The following is a 23,215-nucleotide window of genomic DNA, read 5'->3' as shown; positions in this document are numbered from 1 at the left end:
ACTCCAGCTTTTTTAAGGGGGTTGTTTGCTTGGAGGATTGTTTTCCATCCTTTGACTTTGAGTCTATGTTTACTCTGTTTGTTCAGGTGTGTTTCTTGCAGGCAACAGAATGTTGGGTTTAATTTCCGGATCCATTTAGCTACTCTGTGTCTCTTGATAGGTGCATTTAGGCCATTGACATTGAGAGAGATTATTGTGATGTGGTTTTGTGTCATCTTTCTGTGGGATTTGTTGTTCTTATGGGGCTCCTCCTTGCCTTACAGTAGCCCCTTTAGACCTTCTTTCAAGATTGGTTTTGAGTCTATGAAGGACCTGAGCTGTTGTTTATCCGAGAAGTAGTGTATGTTTCCTTCGAGTTTGAGTGAGAGTTTAGCCGGATAAAGTATTCTTGGTGAGGCATTCATTTCGTTGAGTTTTTTCACTATGTCCCACCATTGTCTTCGGGCTCGGAGGGTTTCTTCTGACAGATCGGCCGTAAATCTGAGGGGTGCTCCTTTGTATGTGATTTCCCTCTTTGACCTTGCTACTTGTAGAATTGTGTCTCTATCTACAGCATCCGCCATTTTGACTATGATATGCCTTGGAGTCTTTTTATTTGGGTCTCTTTTTGCTGGCACTCTTCGGACTTCTTGTATCTGGACGCCTGCCTTCTCCAGCTCTGGGAATTTCTTAGCGATGATGTCTTTGACTATGTTTTTTTCATTGGGGTTACTTCCCTGTGGTTCTGGTACTCCAATGATTCTTATGTTGTTCCTCTTGAAGTCATCCCCCAGGGCTCTGATTCGCTCTATAGCCATTTTGAGGTCTTTGGCCATGATTTGTTGCTGTCTGTAAGCTTTCTGCAGCTCATCCTCAAGCTCGCTGATTCTGTCTTCGGCTGTAGTCATTCTGCTGTTGAGGGCATCTAGTGAGATTTTTATTTCATCTACCGATTGCTTTATTTGTGAGACTTCGGTTCGAAGGTTTGAAATTTCTGCTCTCATTTCTGCTCTCATTTCTTCCTGTATTTTCTTGGTAGACCGTTCCAGCGCTTGATTCATCTCCTCCCTTAATTTATTGGATGTCTGTTCCATATTTGCTTGGAGTAGGTCGACTCTCCTCCATATTTCCTCTCTGAATTGTTTATCTGAGAGGTCGTAGATGTTGGGAGACTCTTTTGAGGTTTCTAGTATCTTTTGTTCTCCCTCTCTTGGTGGAGGGGATTTTCGCTGTTTCTTCATATTGTCACGGAAGTGCAGAGTTGGCACCTTGTAGTTATTTATTCCTCTTCCTTTTTGTGGGAAGAAGGGGCTCCGATTGTGCTAAACTTCCCTTATTCACTGATAGCTTTTATAGTGTCAGCCTAAGCTAATGGCTATTTTGCGTAAATGTTTGAGCTCGCAAAAGTGAGTTTTCAAAGGAATACACAGTACGGATTGGGCTGAGGTAGGAAAGAATAACTGCGGCCGCGTTAGCGTTGGCCGCTCCGGAAAGAAGCCACGCCCACTTTTTAGGCCACGCCCCCTAAGATGAGGACACGCCCCTAAGCAGCAGAGTGGGGATTGGTCAGGATCCGACGGCGGCGGCGGACAGGTGCCAGGCAGGGGCTTCAGGAGAAGCCCCGAGCCGCGGCGGGCAGGGGGCGGGGAGGGGACTTCTCCGCGCTGAGGCAGGCTCTCCAAGGGATTGCCTGTTTACCTGCAGGATGGAGATTGGTCAGGATCCGACGGCGGCGGCGGACAGGTGCCAGGCAGGGGCTTCAGGAGAAGCCCCGAGCCGCAGCGGGCAGGGGGCGGGGAGGAGCCATTGTGGATTTTTAAATCACAGGTTGAGATACATAATATATTTCATTTAAAAGAAGAATGTAAACAGTAAAAAAAAAGGTAACAAGGTAGAGTGAGGAAAATTGAACGTCACTAAAGAAGGGAGATATGATACTCAGAGAACAGACAAGTAAGAAAGCACAGGGGACTGAAGGAAGTGGTTCTCGAAAGGGTTGATAAAAGTAACAAGAAATTATCATAAAATAGCAACAAATAGAGCATGCTAACATAAAATTATATGTAGTTTTCCAAAAACTAGACTTCTGAGAATTGTAAATGAAAGGAGGAAGATACAGACTAACACATACATTTTTGATAGAGATATGTGCATAAAATAAAGATCACACTAGCATCGACGATCAAAGATATGGATGAAGACATAGAATACTAAGGAAAGAACAGAGCTACAGTTCAGTTTACTTGATAAGTGCCTGATGAATTCAAACTCACAGGTATTTAACTCCTGGTAAGAAATTAAGGGCCAGAGTCAATATTTACTGTTGCACTATTGGACAAACTAAATCTCCAAGTCTTTCTTTTATAATGTTCACTATTTATCGTATTTGAACTTGGCATACAAATGCACACACTTTATGTTTAGGAACTAAAGAGGAAGATTTTATTGATTGAAAATTGACCATACCAGATAGATACTATGACATTTCAACAAAAACCAGTAAGTGTCAGAGCAGGCTATTTGATCTATGCATAAGTTCTAGCCACGTTTCATTCCCCCCATTTTCTCCAAGCACTAGAATTCATTAAAGAACGAGCTCTGTAAACTTTAAAAAGCAATTTGACAAAGTCAAGTAAAGTGTATTAGGATGATCTGATCAAATTACAATGAAGGACAAACTCTTCACTCACATAATGGAATTTGTGTGTTGTGGTCATATGCACTGAATCAAAACTTCTACATATTCTTTCACAAGCAGACAGTGTATAAATTGGGAATAAATATGCTTGCCAGTTTGCGAATTAGAGGTTCTGAATGACTGCTTTAAACTATGTATTGTGTGACATTTGCTTATGTTTTATGTCTCTCAGTTCCTACAATAAGAAATTGGAATAGAAGAGAAGATTGATTACCAACCACAGACATCATGTAAACAGGATGCAAAACAATACTTGAAAATCGTCTCTAAGTATGTGTAACTTTGAGGTTTTTCTTTTCATTGTCCACTATCCATACTAGTTCTCCCAGCTTCATTTTATTAATTTGAACTGCCAGTTTCTCATGTCCAAGCAGAAAAAAAATTGGCAAGGTCATTTTTCTACTTCATAAGCAGAGTATATGGGGGAAATTGGTTATTTATGTGCTTTTTTTCCTTTCTCAATAATGGTTTATGTCAGTGAGCAGTTGGATCACTGTTGACTATGTGACTGATTTCATGGAAATCTTACAATACTCTCAGTGGAATATATTTCTTTTTTTTTTTTTTTTTTTTTTTGCTTTTTGGGTCACACCCAGCGATGCTCAGGGGTTACTCCTGGCTTTTGCACTCAGGAATTATTCCTGGCGGTGCTTGGGGGACCATATGGGATGCTGGGGATCGAACCTGTGTCGGCCGCGTGCAAGGCAAACGCCCTACCTGCTGTGCTATCGCTCCGGCCCCAGTGGAATATATTTCTATTTGCTATTAAGTTTTATATCAGCATACTTGATAGCCCGGTCATATAAAAAAGTAAAATATACTGTATTTAATAATTGGAATATATTGAAAATGGATCTGACATTTGGGTAGCATAAATAAAATTAATTGTTAGCAAGTGTCTGTAATAACAAGTGTATAACTTTCTCCCCCTATAAAAAATCAGTTCATTCAATGGTCAGAAAATAACTCAAGGCAAATTCCTTTATTTGGGATTTTTTTAATGAGGGATAAGTTTATACCTCTTCTATAGCCCAAATGTTTGTGGATAAATATACTTTTTTGTTTTGCTTTTGGGTCTCACTTGGCAATGGTCAGGGGTTGCACCTGCCTCTGCTTTCGGGAACTAATCCTGGAACATATGGAAAACAGGGAATCACGCCAGGTCAGTCACATGAAAGGCAAATGCCCTATCCACAATACTATTGCTCTGGCACCAACATTTACAAAAATCTAATATGCACAGATATCAAGATATCTGTATACATGCATATTTGAATAAGGTGTATTTTGTTTGCTTATGAGATAACATCCACCTCTGCTCAGGGATTACTCCTGACTCTGTGCTCAGTGATTACTCCTGCTAGTACTGGTTGACCATATGCAACAACAGAAATCTCATTGGGATACCACATGTGCAAGGCAACTGTATTAACTATTTCTCTGCCCCCTGAATAAAGCATACTACTTAAATTAAACAGATAGCAATTGATCGCTGAAGATTTAGAAAGGAATATAAACAAAAGCCAACAGAAATAAGTTGGCTTTTGTAAATGCTGCCTCTAATAAAAATTTTAAAAGTTGAATAAAAATAATAAGAATGTCAAATGAAGAATGTAGTTATGCTTATTTGGAGTCAAAGTTATGTTTGACTATTTTATTATTCTTCTCTTACATATGCTTAGAAACTAAAAAAATTAGTTAAACATACATACTCTTGTCTTCTGATCCTTTTATACATATCCGAATGGTAATTAATTCATTGGAATTTTACCAAAAAATTCAAGATGAAAGGATGTATTTTTATCTTCAATCATTTCATGTATGCAATTTTTGTATCACATTTCTTACGTATATAGAGTCTATATCTGATTAATTTTTGTTTTTTAAATTCAAGGTGTATGTTTTATTATTTTTGGTATCCATAATAATATAGAAAATACATATTAATTGAGGAATGTCATCAAATACTGATTTTAAAAGGACATTAAGTGTTTTCTGAAGTTGGAATGAATGTTACAAAGCACACTTTTTAAAAAGCAGGTAGTTAATCCATAAATGTTTATTAAAGAATGAATCCTAGCTATAAATTTGTTTTTGAACTACCATATTATTCCTAAAATATAAAATGTACTCACTATTATATTAATTCATCCCATTCTGTCATATAGCATGAAGAAACATAAATTATAAAATATGAGTCACTTTTTATAATATCTTATTGTCTGCCATTTTGTATATTGTCTATGTCAATTATGCTATAAAATCTGAGAAACTGGTACTCCTGTTTCTTTTATTCATTACAGTATTCCATTCCACTAGAGATAGGTGCATAATGAAGACGAGATGACATTTATGAATCATGCTTCCTGGTATCATTTATTTATTTTATTGGGGATTTGCACTTACTAAAGCTACCACCTTGTCACTGGGTGATCCCTGTGCAGTTCATGTAAATAAAACCCTTTGAAATTGTGTGGGACATAGATATTCTGGAGATTAAATTGTACTGTAAGAATAGAACCTATGACCATTTTGTTCTCTGTTATATTCTCAGAATTTATAACTGCTCCTAAAACATAATAGACACTTCTCAAATTATATTAAGTAAATGTACAAAATGTTTGTGTATAAAACTCTATTATGAAATCATAAAGGGATGCAATTTATCTCATGTTGAGTTTGATATTGTAAATTTTAAGACCAACTGCTACTAACAAAGTATAACAGACTCTGTCTGCTGGCTCTTTGATACTCTGAAATGTTGGCCAAAGAAATTTGTAGTTAAGACTGACATTTGCTTTTAATTTTTATGTTGTCACTACTGAATAAATATAAATTTTCGGTATTCCAAATAAAATTTCAGAGGATGAGAAAGCTAAAACATGAATTATAAACTATAACATTTATCATTTTTGGAATAAAAAGAAACACATGCAGTAACAAATTATTTAAATGTTTTTAATGCCAGTATTTTGAGTAATAAGGGAGCTTTAGATTTCTATTTTTGTTATTTATAAGGGGGTTTCAGATCCATGAGCAAGGTACCTTTAGCAAAGAAGAACAATGGATTGCAAATTTCTTTCTGCAACTAATAAGATTGAGGGAAAAAAACAATTGCTTCTAGTTTTTCTCTACACAATTGATGTATTATGGTTGGTGTAATATAATATTCCTCCAAACATCTTTTTTTTTAATCCTTTTTTAAGTGTTATTGGATCCACAATCCTTTCATACTTGGTATTTTAAATGTCAAGCATCTCTTTTACAGGGAAACTTCAAGCATTTCTACAGTAGTCAGAATGGTTCTGCAAAGACAGCTATGCCTTAATCTGTGAGTATGTTATATGATACTCACAGGCAAAAGAACATTGTATATGTATTTGAGTCCATGAATGATAAAAATAGAAAAATTATCCTGAATGAAGTGATAAGGCTAATGTATTCCCATCAGCCTTTCGAAGCAGAAATGTGTACAACTGAGCCAAAGAGATGCCAGAAAAGACATAAATCAGAGTGACTAGAAATACAGTAATGACTCACTGGGCATGCCCTTCTTGATTTGACCCTACATGGGGGCAATGCACAGGGGATGGCAGTTGTTTACAGAACTGAGAGGTTTTTGGCAGATAACAACAGGAAAACAGAACCTAAGTTCAAAAACGTAAGTAAAGGTTGTTAACATTTCAATATGATCACTGTATCACTGTATCACTGTCATCTGGTCGCTCATCGATTTGCTCAAGTGGGCACCAGTAATGTCTTCATTGTGAGACTCGTTACTGTTTTTGGCATATCGAATATGCCACGGGTAGCTTTCCAGGCTCTGCCGTGTGGGCAGGATACTCTTGGTAGCTTGCTGGGCTCTTCGAGAGGGGCAGAAGAATCGAACCCAGGTCGGCAACGTGCAAGGCAAATGTCTTACTGGCTATGCTATCACTCCAGCCCTTCAATATGATATCTATAAATATTGAAAGTAAAAGAAAAAGTAATATAATTATGTTAATATTACTTCAATTGAGATGGTGATGGTTATATTAACATGAAATAAAACATAATTTAGAAACATGTACCAAAATATGAGAAGCATGACGTAGTTATAAGATTGAGTCCTCTGGAAAGGCAAAGAGTATACCATTTAATAGATAAGCATTAAAAATATAATGCATTTCTATTAAGAGGCATACGTTCTATGTTTAAGCATTAAAATTATAATTATTTTCTTCGAGTTTTCAGTTGCTCTTGCTTTGTGCATTTGATATTCCCTACAAATGTTATGTTTCTTTATATTTCAACTATAAGAACCATTCTGTGTCTGACCATCTACTTAAGATTGACGATGCAGCACAAATACATCTAATCTATGCCACTAACCAAAAAATAAAAAAATGACAACTTATGTGTGGTCTCATCTTAATGAATAGACGTAATAAATAACATTATGGGGCTGGAGCAATAGCACAGCAGGTAGGGCATTTGCCTTGCATGAAGCCAACATAGGTTCGATTCCCAGCATCCTATATGGTCCCCTGAGCACTGCCAGGAGTAATTCCTAAGTGCAGAGCCAGGAGTAACCCCTGTGCATCACCAGGTGTGATCAAAAAATAAAAATTAATTAATCAAATTAAATAAGTAAACAAATAAATAACATTAAAATAACTCATTCTCAATTAGAAAATACAGGTTTTGAGTTACTTTACTTGTTACATAATTTTTTTGCTACACAATTAAGTTTCTTTTCATTTTTCTGATTTTTTTTTCTTTTTGAACTATATTATAAGCAGCTTTTCTTAAAGAATAATTAAACATGCAAGCTACAATTATCTGTATTCACTTGTCTCTTCATTTTAGGGACAGAAATTTGCCCTCTGTCCTTAATGATTTTTAATAGGCCTTAACAGGATTATTTTTCAGTTTCTTCAGAGTTTTTTTTTGTTATCAGGTAGAGAAATAATTATGGTCAAGCTGTTTATGTATTTCAGAGAAAACCACAAATCTCCCACTTGCTTTTAACCTTTCAGAGAGAAAACCTTGTTTTAAAGCTCTAGTCATAGGTTCACAATTAACCTCCAGAGTCTAACTTCCAAAGATTTGTATAAGCCCACTCTCTGTGACTCATTCACACCTTAGATTAGCTGGAGGCTAGCTTGGTCAATTAACCTGAGCAGATCTAAACTTTTATAGAATCTACCAAAACTGATAACAAATAACCCTGTCAAGATTTCCAAAATGTCAACGATATTAATTAATATCTACATGTATGCTAACCACTTTGTTTATGTAATAAATGCACTATGTCAGAAATATGTTAGATAGGAACTCAGAATCTTTCTTACCCTAGATCTTGGAGAAATCAGTATTTTTTTTTATTTATAAGATTGAACAAATTTTCCATCTCTGTCCTATTATATATAATTATATAAAGAAACAATTATAAAAGTATCCTTCACCAGAAATGTAACAATCTAGCACAGGTGGCAAATTGAACACAAATAGAATAAAGCACAAGGTCTTGTTTTGTATTTTATAATTATATGCTGAATTAATTTGAATGTTTAATACTAGTAGTACATTTATATTAACCATCTCATGCTCTTAAGCATTAGAGACTCTTCATTAGGTATGTTTTAGGGATACAGGATTTTTCCTTTACATAGTTCTTCCATCTTCCAAAGTGATCATATTTATTAGCAATAAGAAAAAAGGTAAATGAACTTGGAAATTCACACTTGGAAAGTTTATGGAGATAGATAAATTGGATATAAAAATTACCTTTACTTGGAGCAAGGTATAAAGGAAACAAAAATGAAAATGATCTATCCTCTTTACAACCTACATGGATTTGATGCATGAATTTTAAGGTTTTTAACTTACTAACCCTCTAAAATTTGTGTGATGCTGCTTAATCAAAGTTTATAACTAAAGTTAAAGAATGAGACTAAATTTCCTTGCATAGCTTGAATACAATAAGGCCAAAATGAACAGTATAACTATGAATATGTTGTTCTTTTTACTAGACTATCTACTACATATAAATGGATGTGCATTTAAAACTACATGTTAACACATTCAATATGTAGTCATTTTAATATTCTGAATTATTACTTAATTATTATCTCCCTTGACCTCCATTCTATCTGAAAATAGTAAACAATATGACAAGTGATGAGTTTTGAGTAAGTGTACTAAACTTACTTTCGTTTAGAGAGAATTGTAAGGTAGACAAGGGACTTGTACTGGTTTCTGGCATATAGAAAATATCCATAAGCATAGAAAGGAAAAGAAATGATGCACTCTATAGCAAACACATTTTAAGTTAAAGAATCCAATTACAGTATGCCTCAAAATAGAAACAAAATGTTCACCTTCATTTTCTGCATAATATATTCAAATTTCATAAAGCAAAATGACTTGATAAAATGTAACTCCTTTAATCACTTTTATTCATTCTGGTTAACTGTAAGCAGCTCTCTGGGTACTTGATAGGGCAGTATAAAGTCACCGAGTCCTTGTGCCTCATGGTTAATCTTTTTATTCCCTCGGCTGACATTCCATTAAGGGAGACTCATCACTGTGGTGTGCTTAGTTACACTCAAACTGTCCACTACAATTTTTGGTGTGAGGTGTGCTTTAACATCAATGTCTCATGTCACCAATAGAACTGTGCTCAGGGAATTATGGAGTGCGTAATTTAAATCCCTTAATGAAAATGATGAAAAGTCTTAGGTCCAGATATCCTTTTAATAGCTGATGAGAAAATCTGTCATCTGGGGAGATTTCCTCTGCTGAGAGCAGAGTGCTAGACTGGATATGTTACAGACTTTGGAGTAGGAATGTTGCATGTGAAAGCAGCTCTTTTATGCACTGACTTGGACAGTACTGATACTTTTGTGACTTTTCCCATTTATACACATATATATATACATATATCTTATGACTTTTCCCATATATATGCATACATATACACATATATCTTCATATTTGGAAATATTATTTTAAATTATTAAAATGAATCATATATACTTATATTTAGTCAATGGTTATTAAGGGATAACAATACATAGGCAATGTATCCAAACCAAGACATACTTGGAACTAGTCATGATCCCTTTATTAATTGGTTTGGGGACATGCCCAAGCAGTGTTCATGGTTTACTCCTGGCTTTGCACTCAGGAATTATTCCCAGTAGCTCAGAGACCGACCATATGGGGGAATAAGGAACAAACTTGGGTCGACCATTTGCAAAACAAATCCCCTACCTGATGTATAATTACTCCATTAATACTCAGAATTTTGATTGTTAGACATGAACTCAGTAACAACTACTCTCTATTTAATAGGGAAAGGACTATTGTACTTATTTACAGGTATCTGAATTGACAATGTTGATAGGTTTGGAGAATAACTTCTTTTTGCTTTTGCTTTTTGGGCCACATCCGGAGATGCACAGGGGTTACTCCTGGCTCATGCACTCAGGAATTAACTCCTAGAGTGCTCAGGGGACCATATGGGATGCTGAGAATCGAACCCGGGTCAGCTGCGTGCAAGGCAAATTGCCCTACCCATTGTGCTCTCGCTCCAGCCCCGAGAATAACTTTTAATCCATTTAAATTCCAAGCTACAGTATTAATCACTACACTGTTTGTAGTACTGCAGATGATAGTTCCATGCTAGAACAGCAGCAGATGTAAAACACACCCTTTCTTTCCTTCTGTTGGAAGTTTGTAGAAAATACTAACTACAGTAAAAGTTAGTTTCTCATATAAAGAAAACGTGAGAATATTGCAGGACAAAGTTCAAGAAATGCAAAACTAAATATTTCAATAAATATTTTTATCTGTAATTTTAGTTTTCCCTTGTTGTTATAACCAATTAATATATCAAAACAACTCAATTTACTGTCCAAAATTACTACCTTATGTGGATGTCAGTAGAGCTTGACTCAATAGTATGAACTGCTTACAATTTCAAAATATTGAAATTAGGTTGTATTCCATCTTGAAACTTTGAGAGTAAATCTGCTTCCCATGTATCAAAGGAGTATGAAATGTATGTTTTTATTAATATTCTATTAATTCACCAGGTATATTGTAAGAGTTTAAAAAAGTGTCAAAAACAAAAACCAAACCATGCATGGAAATAATGTTTTATAGAATCAGACCAAGACTTTTTTATTCTCTTTACTCTCAAGGGAATAAAAAAATACTTAGTTGAAAGTTTTTCAGTAAAATATTATTTCTAAAGTGTAAGCCATGCACTTGTATACAGGTGGTTTAAGACTATAGGGGAGAAGAAAGAGCAGATTCTTTAGTTTAAGGTATTACCTTATATACTAAGGACTATTTAAGAATATATTGGGATCCAGAGAGATAATACAGTTTCTAGGGTCCTTGCCTTGTACATTGTTCTACCGGGTTTGTCCCCAGTCACCATGAAATGTCCCCTGGTTACTTCCAGGATTGATCCAGGAGCATCAAGCCAGAAATAAGCCCTGAGCACTGCCAGATGTGACACAATGTTTTCCCTGCCACTCACCTGCCCAACCTGTCTCAGACATGTCTATACTGCAGTCATAAAACAAGGAATTAATTTTTAAATAAAATAGGTTTTATTGGAGCTAGCCTCTGGAAATAATACACCTAGTATACTCAAGTACTTACTGATTACTCTGTAACAGACAAATTAGCTATTGCCGCAGGGGTGTTTTAATTAAAACAAGAGCTTAAGTAACATGCGCAACTTTTTTTTTTTAGTAATGTGATTCTATAATGCCCAACATACAAAGATATTTGTTTAAAATATTTCCATGCTTATTCCTTAATTAGAAACAACAAATTGAGCCTGTCTTGTTGGAAATAAGATAAGCCTGAAAGCACAGAAAAGTCATTAAACCCTCCATAAACTTCACCTATTCATATTTTTCATTTTTGTAATGGAGTAAAAGAAATCATATTATTCTTGTAAACAGTTGATTAAATCGCCAAACTGTAGAAATCTCTTAAAAACAACCTTGCAATATGTCACGCCATCTTTTAATTACTTTGTTGCTTCTGATACAGAATTATGGTTTATTTTACTCACTTTTCCTTTAATATGGCCCCAAAAGCTCAATGTGAAAATGTAACCTACTGCCTTTATATCGCACATTGATGACTACTATAAAAGTTTTGAGAAACAAACTCGACCCAGCCATGACTCTTGCACAGAAAGAACATTAAATGAATGTTACTTCATATAGTTAGTTAAGTGACCAACCCCAAACTAGAGACCTGCTCCTTTTTCATAATGTCTCCCAAGAATGAATAGTTTTAATAGGAATAAAATTGTAGCTTACATAAAACAAACATAATATTTTCTATATAAGCACAAAAGGTAATTTTATATATGATGATGATAATTAGCCAAAACTAATCCAATTTGTTTCTTAGGTGTAATATGTCCCAGTGACAGCTTAATGATTTCCCCTCTAAAAAAACAATCAATAAAAGAAATATAGTGCATAATGCAGTTTTCAAACAGAGAGCAATAGTGAGTTAATCTCAAATAAAAATGCCATGAAATATGCAACAGAAATGTCATCTTCTTGTTAAGAGTGAAGATAAATATCTAGTGATGATCTTTCTTTCTTTCCTTTCTTTCTCTCTCTTCCTCCCTCCCTCTCTTTCTCTCTCTGATCTTTCTTTCTCCCTGTCTTTCTTTTTCTCTCACAATATATATAGTTTATATATGCATATATATGAAACCTAATTGTCAAACTATAAGAGACTTGTAACAAATACAACTTAAATTTAAACAGTTGACTTATCACTTTCTAGAGAGAATAACAGTTCAATAGAACTGAGTCCAATTTAAGGAAGCTGGGAAAATAAACAAAAATTGAAGAGACATAGAAATGACTGACTAGATAATACACGAAGTTGCTTATTAAAAACAGAAATTTCAGAAGTTGGGAGTTAATACAAGAGTTAGATTGCGTTTCTGCCATGCACTCAACCTGGGACCCTGGGTCTCTGTAACTGAGCATTGCCAGACACAGCCCTGGAGATCCCAAGAACCACCTAGTGGTAACACAGGTACTGAGCTACATTGCACCTTTGATTCTTACACTGAATTGCTAGTCATGTTGACCTTGAATTACCAACGAGATCCTGAGACTTCCAGAGCCTTGGGGATTTCATATCAAAATAATAGCAGGATGCATTTTACAAGGAAGCCAAAAGAAAGGGCATATGACTTACATATTTATTTACATGATAGAGAAAAACATAGACTAGCATATATAATGACACATATAATGATGCATATCTATATGCTAGTCTGAGTTTATATATAACTGTTGCTGGCAAGGAGCATGAGGAGCCATGGAGTAGATGGGGAAGAAGTTGGAAAGAAAAAGTGGAGCTGCTCTGTTTGACCAACTATTACTACAAAAGTGGATTTTCCTGAGCTGGTAGATTCTTGAGAATTGTCTGAAAGTTTTACATACAAAACTCAGAAGTTTAAGAAGTTAGAATTCTTAGAAAGTTCAAGTAAAGGAGTCTGGATCTCTCTCCAGTGTCCATATGCTTCTCCTTTTACCCACGTACAACATCACTCTGCTCCGTTCCATATTGCCGAATCCCGTGTAGAATTTCTTAAGCCTAATTTCATTCATGACCTACTCGCCTCTAGTATACAATGAGCTGAATTTGTCTCTATCCTGTTCTTGATCCTCTGTATGCTGGGATGCTCTCACACTGTACCCCCGTGGTTCCCTGTTGTCCTGTTGTAGCTCTCTCTTAAGTCTCTGGCCACACCCATATGTACATGTGTGAGACTCTGATGCTCTGTACTTATCTCTGGGTCCTTTTGAAATTGCACCCTGGACGCCCTCTGTTGACCGTCCCTGGCATTCCCAGTCTCCAACCACAGCTGCATGCTTGTGGTGAAACTCCTGTGCTCAGTATCTTGTAACTTAATGAGTGCACAAACACTACTTGATCCTGTAGTCAAGCTTGGGTGAATGTGAAGAAAGGGAAAGTAGGAAGTGCTGAGGACTTCCTTTTACTTGTTACTATCATCCATCCCCCAGTGAACCCTTTGTCTATTTTTACTGTTTAACTTCTTAATGGGCGAGACTTAAAGTGACCAACAAATTAACTAGTTCACCTGGCATTCCAGGCTTCCACCCCCACTATAACACAACAGTGACCTTGCCAGTGATGTGCCTGGGATCATTGAGATGATAAATTCACAGAATTTCTTGCTCATGTATACATTGATGTTTTGAAATCTACCAAGGTTCCCTGGTTTCTGTTTACCCTTGCTGGAAAGGTAAACAGGGAACCAGGTAGCCTGGCCAGCAACCCGTATTCTGGTGACCTCATGAAATTTGGCTGTGGGGATGCCTCAGCCCCTGCTCCGGCCACAACCTTGGCCCAACCCCAACAGAACCAGATGCAGACTCATCACACCACGCAGCAGACATTCCTGAACCCGGTGCTGTCTCCTGGCTACAGTTACACCAGCCTGCCATACTACACAGGGGTTCTGGGCCTTCCTAGCCCCTTCCAGTATGGGCCTGCTGTGTTCCCTGTGGCTCCTACCTCTTCCAAGCAGCATGGTGTGAGTGTCAGTGTGAATGCATCAGCCACCCCTTTTCAACAGCCGAGTGGCTATGGGTCTCATGGATACAATGGTGTTTCAGTCACCTCCAGTAACATGGGCATGCCAGATATCTTGGGTTCTGTGTACTCCAAAACCCAGCAGTCCTTTGAGAAACAAGGTTTTCATTCTGGTACTCCTGCTGCCTCCTTCAACTTGCCTTCAGCCCTAGGAAGCAGCGGCGGGGGGGTGGGGGGGAATCAATCCAGCCACAGCTGCTCCTATCCACCTGCCCCCTTTATGCACATTCTGACCCACCCATCAGCAGCCACACTCCCAGATCCTCCACCATCACCTGCAGCAGGATGGCCAGGATATACTTAGTTTCGTCGATGACCAGCTTGGTGAATAAGTATTACTATACCAACTGGGCCTTTCCTAGCAGGCCCCGAAGGCAGTGGAATAAAATGAAATCTTTGCCCTTTAAAAAAAAAAGTCACAGTCACAGTCAAAGTCATCCTGTTGCTCATCAATTTGCTCCAGAAGGCACTAGTAACGTTTCATTGTGAGACTTATTGTTACTGTTTTTGGCATATAGAATATGCCATAGGTAGCTTGCCAGGCTCTGCCGTGGGGCACAATAATCTCGGCAGCCTGCCGGGTTCTCTGAGAGGCTCTGAGGAATCAAACACGGGTCGACTGCGTGCAAGGCGAATGCCTTACTGCTGTGCTATTGCTACTAGCGAAGTAAAATATTTATACTTAGGAAATATGAAAAAGTGGAGGAAGAAAGAGGGAGTGAGATAAGAAAGTCCTATGAAATTGAAGAATTCTACACCCTAAACTGGGACATGGGTAAGTCCTGAAATGGAGAGAGCACGTGTTTTTAGAAGAGAGGAATTGTAGACCAGGAACTCAGTGTTACTAAACCAAGTTGAATTAAGCCCTGCTTGTTTATGCAAATCTGGTATAAAGAACTTTACCTGCTGTCCTGAATTTGCTTTTCTTCCACAGACAATAATCCACTGCTAGGTATTGTCAAGGAAGGACTGATGTTCTCACTAGGCTAGGACTAGGACTAAATCATCTTCATGAGTCCTTGATTTGATCCTGGGTTGTGGATCACCGGGACTTCTAAACTTCTAGCCGACTTCCTTAGTCTGAAGGTAAGGACCATCAGCAGGGACTTAGATTACATTACACGTAGTCTTGAATTTTTGAAATCCATTTTAAATTCACCGCCAAAGGCCCTCTTACTCACTTGACCTGCTTTATAAACTTCAATTTTATTTTAAAATAACAGATATTGTCAGTTATAAAATAGGTCTGCATAAATAAATAGTTATAAAATTGCTACCATTTCATTTCAACTTCCAAAAAAAGTTACAAAACATAATCTAAAGTTCAAGCAATTGAATAAAAGATTGTGATATGCATGCAGTATAAAAAGAATTTGTCTTCTGTGGGGACTGCAGAATTTTAATTTTATCAGTTGCTCTTATTTTCTTTTTCTGCCTCAGTAAGGAGAAATAATTATGTCATTGAGATTTTTTTTTCTGAATTCTTTCTCTCTCTTCACTTGAAACAAGAACATTCATTTTCTATCCCTCTGGTCAGCACTACGGATGCCCTCAGGTGACACAGGGTTAGCAGAGGTGTGTGTAAGGGAGCCCAATCACAGTGAAGAATTTTGGCTCATTCAGGGGTTGCATCCAAGGCTTAACACTGGCTCTCTTTGACCCTGCTATTGCAATAGACAATTGTGGAGAAATTGAGATAGGTGTGAGAGGACAGTTTCGACTGAATCTGGTCATAAATCCAAAGCACCACAATTCTGATCCACAACCCTTACTCCTTGCCTTTGTGTTTTCACGCAGTGAAAGGATTATGTGGGCCATTGAGCATTCCATGTAATTGTATAAATCTCCAAATAGCTAAGAAGCTAGGGTTGCACATTGTCCTTAATTAGGTAGTTTGGGGTCCCTTAATGTATATATCATCCTGTTCCATGCTAGTTTCTCACTCATTTTGTACCATGACAACTATCGTCTCCCACTTGTGTATCTCTCAATGTTTTATGATGCCCTGTGCCCTTTACTTCTTTCTTTCTGTTTTTGTTTGTTTGTTTGTTTTTTGAGTCACACTCAGCAGTGTTCAGGGGTTACTCGTGGCTCTGCACTCAGGAATTACCCCTGGCAGCACTCAGGGGACCATATGAGATGCTGGGAATTGAACCCAGGTCAGCCGCGTGCAAGGCAGATGCCCTACCCGCTGTGCTATTGCTCCAGCCCTGCCCTGTGCCCTTTAATATCCTCCTGGTCTGAGTCTTACTGTTCTGTAGTCTGTATCTGGGTCTCGTGCTGCACCTTTCAAGGCCCACTGTCCACCACTTATCCCTTTGGCTTTTCTTGGATCTCCAGCCCTGTGCATGTGAGTGAGAACTGCTGCTTATTTATCCTCTGCCCAGGCATAGGTGGATTCAAAGAAAAAGTTTTCTGACAGTCAGTTCCCATTTTAATACTATCTTTTAAACCCCTGGCCATTTTCATGATCTATTTTGTTGATTCAAGAAGGCAAACTTTTAAATGAACAACAGAAAGTGAATAATTTTATTGACCTAGATGCTCTTCCTCTCTTTTCCCCTTTACTTCCATAGAAAGTTTTGTCCTACTCAAGGACTAGGATAGGAAATAAGAGAAAACAAACTAAAGCAAATAGATTACTGGATAATGACTCCCATAAAGGCATCTGGAAAATTGCATATGGAACATGTAAGGAGTTTAAACTTGTAGATATTTCTCTAATGGGTATTATAAAAGTACTTAATCAAATTCAAAATTAATCAAAATGGACCTCCCATGAATTATCAAAGTTAATATTTTTGTACAGGCCTTTAGAATCAGCTAACTCAAAATTCAAAAAATCAAAAATGGGATAATTTTCTTGCTTGTTACCTGGAAGTTTCCCAAACAGGACATAATTTAGTTGCTGCAGTGATTGTATTTAATATGGCATTAAAAAGTACTGTCTCTAAACTGAACAAAAGAAAACCAGAACATGTTTCTCTCTCTGCTATTTCTTTCCTCTATTTTCTTCTTCTAAGAACTTCCTGGATAAGAGTCTACTTTTCTGCTTCTTCCTCTCTTCCATACTTTGCCCATTAAATCCTAAGACAACAAGCAGATTCTAAAGCTATTAGAATCACTTCTAGAGAAAAAGCTTCTGTACAGTGAAGAGAATCTAACACCACTAAGATTTATGTGGTTCACGGTTGAATTACATGTTATAGCTTAAGGATTTCAAGATCTCTTACAGATTTCCATAGAATTTACTAGAAAATTTGATATAATCACAAGGGCAAAAGTACCAGGATGTTTACACCTGTATCCACTAACTAAATGTTTGTGTCAGGAAGCTAGGCTAAGCAAAATCTACTAATATGAATTTCCAACTAAAACAACAAAGGATAATCAGAAATAATTATTTAAAAAGTGGAGAAATTTCTACCCCACTTAAAATCCCTACTTTTACTATTATTACAGGAAACTCATCCAGTTAAATAAAAATTATAAAAAAAAAAAGATCCAGAAATAATATAAACAAACAAAACCTTATCTAATGTGAGTAGGTAAAAAAATAGGGAAGTCAAAAAAGTAGGACGTCATGAAAACAGGATGCAAATCTTATGGGTTTGCTGTCCTAAACTTAAGAATAGAAGGAAAAATCAGAAAGCTCTGTCATGTCGACAAAGCAAGAACATAAGTACAATGTAGGGAAAGAGTTCTCACCAGAAACGGAACTACCAGATACTTGCTAATGACTTTCCAACATTCAGCACCATAAGAAAATTAAATCACTGTTTTTTCATCTTGTTAATTATTGTAATCCTTGGAAATTATTTTCCAGGAACAATGTACCTATACCCTAACTCTATTCAAATCAAAACTAAATATAATTGAAGCAAGATTGTTACTGGGCTGGAGAGATAGCACAGCGGGTAGGGCGTTTGCCTTGCACATGGCTGACCTGGGTTTGATTCCTCAGCCCTTCTCAGAGAGCCCAGCAAGCTACCGAGAATATTTCGTCCACATGGCAGAGCCTGGCAAGCTCCCTGTGGCATATCTGATATGCCAAAGACAGTAACAACAAGTCTCACAATGGAGATGTTACTGGTGCCCCCTTGAGCAAATGGATGAGCAACTAGATGACAGTGATACAGTGAAGATTGTTACTCTTGGCTTCTTTTTTTAGGAAAACTGTGTAATTAGCAACTTTCAAGATGCCACAAGTCCGGCAAAGACAAAGTCTATGGCCATCACTAATGTCCACTGACTACTGCCTTTTTCTCCCAGGAGCTAATCCATAAAATACCCGGATTGAAGAGGAAGGCAGGTTAAGGGTTAAATTTGCTTTTGTAACTGCTTGGCTGCTTTGAAAGATGTTTTCGTGACCTACCGCTGGGCAGGAAATGGTCAACAAATGGGCCAACAACTGCTCTAGGAACTGTAAACCAACATTTTCCAGGAAACAGTTAACAATTAACAAATGTTGAGATTAGCAAATTAAGTGACCTATATGTGATTCCCTTTGATCCAATATGTGTGATTCCCTTTTCTCCCCCAGAAGGGTACAAAAACGGCTCGCTTTTTGAGTTCGGGGCCCTCGGCCTTGCCACTTTCAGGCACGGTTGAAGGTCCTGACATGGCCATGTTGGCTTGAATAAACGCCATGCGTTTGCAGAAAGAGTTGTCTTTGGTTTTGTTCTTTTGTTCCTCCGAGCCTCCCCCGGGCAGAGATCTGTCCACCCTTAACAGTATTGCCTCCTGTCTAGCTTAAAATACTCTGGGAACTTAGGGCTGGCTTGAGTTTGAGATCTTGTTGTCTTCTTTGATCTCTTTTCTTTGACAAATAACTTGCTTTCCTTTTTCCATAAACAGGTCTTCTAAAAACTTGGTTTCAGGGCACAAGATACAAAGAAGTCAGAGCTTTGGTATCACTTATGCTTTTTTATATCAATTTATAGATTAGTATCAATAATGACCTAAAACATTTCTAGTATTCTATAAAATAAAAAGAAAATTAAGAAAATTGAAACAAAAATTTTAAATGTAAAAATTAAAGGAGTGGGCTTCTTTATTATAAAAATCAGTGCTATATTTGGATTTTTAAAGCTTCTGCTAATTTCAAAGTCTTCTTATTAGCAATGCATTTTTTAGTTAAATTGCTTCCTATGCTAATAATATGAAAACATGTTTAGGCATTTCCTAGATATTACTAACTTTTTCACACTGCTTGTTCAAAAAGAAGAATTTTTTTTGAACAAAAGAAGTTTTGAGGCGCTGGAGTATAGCACAGCGAGTAGGGCATTTGCCTTGCACGCAGTCGACCCAGGTTCAATTCCCAGCATCCCATATGGTCCCTCGAGCACCGCCAGGAATAATTCCTGAGTGCATAAACCAGGAATAACAATTGTGCATCGCTGGGGGTGACCCAAAAAGCAAAAGAAAAGAAAAGAAAAAAGAGAAGGATTTTTGAACAAAAAACTTTTGAATAAAAGTTCCCATGGGTATTTGATAATATGTTAACTCTCTAGAATACTTTGCCAGAAAACAATTTTGTAATACATGTTTTTCTCTATCAGTTATTTTCAAACATGTTTAAAATTCATATTCTTTAAGCAAATCTGCTGTTTGTCATGGCATTAAGGAGTTTGTAATTATTCATCCAATTCATTATAAATCACAGTTCTTGATATGATCTTGTTCTTCTAGAACCTTTTTAATCATAAAAATAGAATATATGTCCAAGTTAAATTGTTATTAAGTTACAAACAATGTGTTAGACCTTTCTGACCCTCTATAAGAAATTTCTAAGAACTCTGTTTTTTGAAACTGCATAAAATTTACATTTCATAGTGAAATTTGCTTTTCAATATTAAGCCAAAGCTTTAGTCACTGATTCTTTGGAAGGCAAACATATTCTTCTCTGGGGCTGTCCCAGAATATCTGAAGTAGGAAGTGGAAAACTTCTCTCGTATTGGATAATCTGATACTGCAACCATGATGCAGTACAACTACTGCCTAAAACTGAGGGTGGGACATAGTAAAATCAGAGGGCCTGGAGAAACTGGAACTGTGAAAAGCATGCAGAGTGCCTATGTATAAAGTAAGTCAGCAGAAATGTGATCATAAGGGATAGGGGGAAGATCTGGTAAAAAAAGATTCCATTCCAAGGAAGCATTGGTTAGTAATGCCATTTGGATCAATACATATGCTCTCCTTATCAATTAATTCCTCAAGTGTACTTGTTCAGATTGCCTGTATTACTATATCACTGTCATCCCGTTATTCATTGATTTGCTTGAGCGGGTGCCAGTAACATCATTTGTCCCTGTCTTGTGCTAGTGCAGCCCAATGGAGTCTGTTCGCTTCTGGAACATGAAAAGCATGTTGTTATTACTGTTTTTGGCATATCAAATACATCATGGGTAGCTTGCCAGATTCTGCCATGCGGGAAAAAAATTAAAATGAAATTAAAATGAGATTGCCTACCTGTCCTAAATTTAGATTATGTTTCTAAACTGAAAATGCATAGGTATCAGGTTACATTTGAAATCTTCCTCTGTGGATCTGGTTCTTGGACACATAATTTGATCCAATCTTGACAATCTAGCACCTCCCCAGTAATCTAATACTTTGAGATCTGAAGGTTCTGTATAGTGTCAAGAAGATTTAGGGAAACAGCTCCACCTAGCTGCATCACATGCTCATTTTGGATCCTAACTTTAATTTCCTTTAACCTATTTATAAAATGGATTATGGCCTTAAGTCTCATCCTTATGTGATCATTTTGAGTGAAGCTGATCAGAACAGTCGACTCCAAAAGTCTTTGAGTAGTATTGTCAAAATCCTCAGGGCTTACCTACTCATTATTTGCATGGCAAAATTATCTGCCATGCAAGTAATTAATGAACCAAGGGCATTGAGGCACTGAAAGCCAGGAACAAGCTCTTGAGCTTTCCCTTATTTAAAGAAGCAATCTATGTCTGATTCCTTAACTCCTGATAAAAACAAGGATTTGAGATTGTTGTCTAGATGTCACTTTAATATGTATAAATGTGTTCTTTATCCAAAACCCCTTCTTAATTTGCGGAGCAAACATGAGATCCTAACTTTCAGTCTTGGAAAATACCCCATTTCTTTTTGGTTTCTCTCCTTGGCAGCCTAAGCCCCTAACGCAGACCTTGATTCTTGAATTAAATGCCTTTATTTTCAATATCTGAATCCTCATACTCCATATAAATTTCTCATAAATTCATTATTAAATTGATTGATTTCGTCTGCCAAAATCACTGGCACTGTTTTGATTATCTGAGGAGTGCCCAGAGTAGTGGAACACTTCCCCCTCGGCCAGCAAGAGCTCAACTCTCTTAGTTTTCTTCTAAACAGCAACAAAAATGCAGTGGAGCAGCTTCTATCAATCATTTTGTTACAATTTCAAATCACCATGTTGAGCTTAAGGCAGCAGTTTGCACTATGACAAATGCCTTTAGACAAGTATGATTTCAGTTGACATGGTTAAGTGATTGGCAAGAACAGAAGTTCCTGCATTTATATACTCTTTAATCACAGCAAAAGAGGCATTTGAGAATTTCTCGGAAGAGATTGTGAATAGTAGTTGGTTATCTAGTCTTGAGAGCACCAAGTTAAAGAAAAATCAGTAACATGATACAAAGTTTGAAAACCATCATTATTTCATGGAAACAGTTTCTAAATAACTTTTAAAAAAGTAATAAGTTCTCATATGACAGAATTATCTGCTATTTACATCAAATCAGGTGTTTTTTTTGGTTTGTTTGTTTGTTTTTTTAGTGATAAGAAACCCAGAATCCCTGGTTCATAGAACTGACAACTACAAAGACAATGTAAATTTACCTGGCATGGAAATTCAAATATGTTAATAAAGGCCTATTTTCTCTTTTCTCTTGAGTCTAACTTGTTAGTTTTTTTTTTTTTTTTTGCTGTTGTTGTTCTAGGTCACTTAACCAAAACTAGATTTTTTGGCTTTTCTTTGTTTTCTAAATCTGAGTACAAAAGTGAGCTTCTCTTTTTCAAACTTGGGATAGAAATTCTAGTTTTTATTAATACAGTTGCTAAGAGAGATCCAGTTTTTTAAGTGTGGTTAAATACGTGCATGGATTGACACAGACTTTGGTTATATTTCGTTGTTTATTGAAATCAGTCAGCACACAATGCTTAGAGTTGGATATTTTCATTCTCTCATTCTGTGCACAGACGATTATCAACTAACTTCACCATATGCCATATGCACACATAACTGATGTTGCAGAGATCATTTTTGAGTGATATAAATTAATTAAACATTAAATGAAGTTTTTAATGTTTATATTATAAATTATTTTATAAATTGGTCTATAAATATATCTGGGTTTTAATAGATCTACAAAGAGATGTGTGTGTAAAAAACTAAGGCACGCCGAAGGGCGTGTGCATTCGCGGGCTCTCTGGGCGGCTCTGTCTCACCGCCCGTGTTCAGTGCTCTGGAACCGCTGTGTATGGACTGGATCAGGACAGCTGTTGGCCAAGGACAGGCAAAGGAAGTAAAAGGACCAGGCTGGTTGCTGATTAGTTACAGTTTATTCTATCTTCCATCTTTCTCCTCTCCCACACTCCTAGCTCTGTCCTCTCTCTGTATCTACTGCTGCCTCTGGATTCTTCACTAGTCTCTCCCCCTACTTGTCTCTCTCCACCTTGCCCTCTAGGCTACACACAGCCAGGTAGCAAAATCAACATAAGAAAGCCCTTCCTGAGGGCCAGCAGGTAAAATACCTCTTAAGGTTTTTTCTTCTTTCCTTAGTCCAAGAATTTATTAACATCTTAATTCTAGTTATTTTTGTATGGACATAGCAAGAGACACACTGAGGCTTGCAAGGCAGC

At 36.9% G+C, this 23,215-nt stretch overlaps 1 pseudogene; it reads left to right on the top strand.

The window, feature by feature from the left end:
• Positions 1–6,266: 6,266 nt before the first annotated feature.
• LOC101559308 (ubiquitin-associated protein 2-like) lies at positions 6,267–14,670 on the top strand (annotated as a pseudogene).
• Positions 14,671–23,215: the final 8,545 nt, after the last annotated feature.

Source organism: Sorex araneus, chromosome 6 (genome assembly GCF_027595985.1).
Source record: "Sorex araneus isolate mSorAra2 chromosome 6, mSorAra2.pri, whole genome shotgun sequence".
NCBI lineage: Eukaryota > Metazoa > Chordata > Mammalia > Eulipotyphla > Soricidae > Sorex > Sorex araneus.
Note: the sequence above shows the minus strand (reverse complement) of the source record. Positions and strands in the feature narration are given on the sequence as shown.